Source organism: Sardina pilchardus, chromosome 15 (genome assembly GCF_963854185.1).
Source record: "Sardina pilchardus chromosome 15, fSarPil1.1, whole genome shotgun sequence".
NCBI lineage: Eukaryota > Metazoa > Chordata > Actinopteri > Clupeiformes > Clupeidae > Sardina > Sardina pilchardus.
Genome location: NC_085008.1, coordinates 2,533,070 through 2,536,238, shown reverse-complemented (window position 1 = coordinate 2,536,238; position 3,169 = coordinate 2,533,070). Strand labels below are relative to the sequence as shown.

General features: G+C 38.3%; 1 protein-coding gene across 1 annotated transcript in view; it reads right to left on the bottom strand.

The window, feature by feature from the left end:
• Positions 1-1,747: 1,747 nt before the first annotated feature.
• Positions 1,748-3,169, bottom strand: part of mfsd8l1 (major facilitator superfamily domain containing 8-like 1) — a 15,687-nt gene continuing 14,265 nt past the window's right edge. Inside the window, exon 14 of the mRNA XM_062556432.1 lies at positions 1,748-3,169. This exon is cut by the window's right edge and continues 99 nt beyond it. The gene's annotated coding sequence lies outside the window, so the exon portion shown is untranslated.

The following is a 3,169-nucleotide window of genomic DNA, read 5'->3' as shown; positions in this document are numbered from 1 at the left end:
GGCTGCGACAATTGTCTAACAGCACCATACATCTTCAATATTTCATACACAACAGCCTTAATGTCAAAATGGAGAAGAAAGATTCTCTTTGCCCCGTGGCAAATCTGGTTTGGTTGAATTGAAACTGAAACTTTTAAACATATTTTTGATAATAGCAGCTAAATTAATTGTATTGTATTTTGTATTTTTATATATTGCCATTCTCATATTTTTAGCTAACATTTGTCATTAAGCGCGATGCGCACTTCAGCAGACATGTTGGTCGCGCTGCCCATTCCCATGAAGACCGCAGTCACCCAAAACAACATGGCCGCCGCTTCCCCGAGCTCACTCAGACTGGCACTCCGGAGAATGGCAAAGCACCAAACTGTTAAAAAACATTTGCGTCACCCTCAGCCTTCTCCAACCCCCCCACCGCACCCTTCCAGCCCCCCCCCCCACCAACGGGGTCAAACAACGGTCACTGTCGGGAGATGAGCTAGCAAAAATTAAACTCTTACCCCCATAACAAACCCAAAAATATTACCAGCGCCCGCCCCGTTCTGAAAAAGGCACGGGTTCATCTGGAGTTCACGAGCCCCGAATCATAGCTTTACACGGGGAAATGTGAGATTTGTCTCGTAACCTGATTTTTCAGAAAGCATCCACCAACCCAACTGTTACCTCAGCCATGGCGACACGTGACGTATTCTGAACTTCTGACCCCAGTCGCCGGGTCGTTGTTCGGTCAGACTTGCGCTCAGAGGCAGGGGCTGGACCAGTTAGAAAATGCTACCAAATTCCCCCGTCACTGGCGCCGTGCCACGCTGCCATCCTCAGCTGCCCCCAGCCCAGATTTCCGAGTTCACCGAGAGGGCAACGAAAAAATTCCCCGCCCTCGATGAAACGTCACATCGTAGACTGCGCGTCTTTCGGAAATATGCGCTCCCCTCGCCCCCCCACCTTCTGGGTCGTTACGAATCCTTTGAAAATCAACAAAACGTTCCGCCGGTCTAACGGTGAAATGAAGATAAACAGTGCCCCCTGTTGTTCAAAAAAAAGTTGCGAAGTAAGACAGAATCGTTCAAGTGATTTCCTCAAACTTTTTCGGAAATTTCTCTGAACTAGGCATGAGGAATTACACTGAATCTGTAATCTGCTTTCATGTGTGGACAGTGAGGCTAGTAATTACCACGCTAGTGTTTTGCCAACATATTAAAAACCCATAATATTTTGGCAGTAAAGGTAGACATTACGTAACAGGTAAGCAAAGCTCTTCACTGTGTATTATGGCTGACAGTATCATATAGGAATAATTTCACATATATTATACAGTATCAAAAAATATATAAATAAATATATAACATGTTAAAAAAGCTCTTTCTTTAAAAAAAGATTATCTATTTCAAATGTATTTTGAAACTAACAGACAGAATCCTTTGCTCCAAGATTTCTCTTTCGATATCGCCTACAAGTATTCTAATCATTATTATGCATTACAATAGTAGTAATAATAATAATAATAATAATAATAATATTCTAAATAGTTTGTTTTCTAAAATATTATACATAATAATCATTATTATTTACATGTGTATTTGTGAATTATTAACATGTATTGAAAATATAAAGCGCTGTTAAAATATTCAAAATCAAACTAATTCAGAATGCTTTCAATATATAATTTTGACCACAACAAAATGTTATTCTTTATTATTGCATTTACAAAACAATAAATATATTTGGTTTTACATTCTGTAAAATGGCTCTTTCTAGGAAACATGTTATTCGAATAAGATCTTTTTAAAAAAATTAAAAAAAAGATTATTACATAACAAAACTATAATTATTCCCTCTGCAAATCACTGAGATAGAAACATCCTTAATTGAATATTTAGAGAATAAATATTTTTGACTGAGTAGTTAATGGCCGTGAACCGTTAACCGTTTTATCACAGCAAGTTGCAGAAACAAAACTGGAATGAATTATGCAGTACATCAGGCGCCTGTATTTAGTAATATGTTACTGTGTTACTGAGTAAGTAGTGTGCAAAAATATATGTGTAAAAATAATTCATTTTCGGATTTCACGCATTGTATTGCAGCCAGTTCATATTTCAGAGATGCTACAAGCGGTTGAACGCTAAACATATAAATCCATGACATTTTCTTTAAAAAAATACTAATGACAAATTATTTGTTCAGCACTTTCAAAGCCTCAAGGCTATCCAGCAGCATAAAAAACAATAGTGAAGCATTTTTACACCTGTAGTAAATCAAAGTTGCCAAATGCTTCACACTTTAAACAAAAATATTGTGTCTTTTTCAAATAGAATATGATATATTAGAGCGACTGCACAACAAAATAATGACCTTGTTTGTGAAAGGGCAGATGAAAAGGAGAATAGGATGATCACTAATAATATGTGCTTTATTTTATACGATGAGAATATGTTTTCATTTTTTAATATATTGCTTTTTAAAACAAACAACATGTTTCACTGACTTTTGTACAGCACACAAGTTGCTCACTGAGTTATAAATAAATAAATAAATATTCCAAAACATTTAACAATTGGTTAAGCTCTTAAGCAAAAATGTGATTCCAGTATTGTTAGAAAAAGAAGCAACACAAATTGCTTACTCAAAATATCTCCAAATTCAACAACTTGTTCTTTTGACACGTAACAATAACAAGCAGTGAGTCAAAACAATTAAACAACAAAACAAGCAGCCAGCAGTCTTTGGTGAAACACAGGAAGACAGGGAGGTGATGTGCAGTGCTACGTCAGACAAAAGGTCAGTGGTGCTCACCTACAGCCTCTAGAAGGACGACAGCACCCCCTAGTGACCACAAGGGGTACTGCATGTTTAAAACAGCTACTCAAGGACGTCGTAGACCACTAATTGTTGCATTTCCCTGGATCCATAGATCAGTACATTCAGTGACCAGCTAACATGTGCCACACATCGATGCCTGAATAATTGTCCTCCAGCTTCTACTGACTGCACACTCTGCCCCTAACCCCCATTCATTTCCACAGGAAACATAACAGAGGCCCAGCCATGGGTTCTGTGTGATTTGGACCTGTGTGTGTGTGTGTGTGTGTGTGTGTGTGTGTGTGTGTGTGTGTGTGTTGGGGCAAGTCCTCCAGGATGCCTCTATGAGGTACAGGTGACGAGGTGTGAG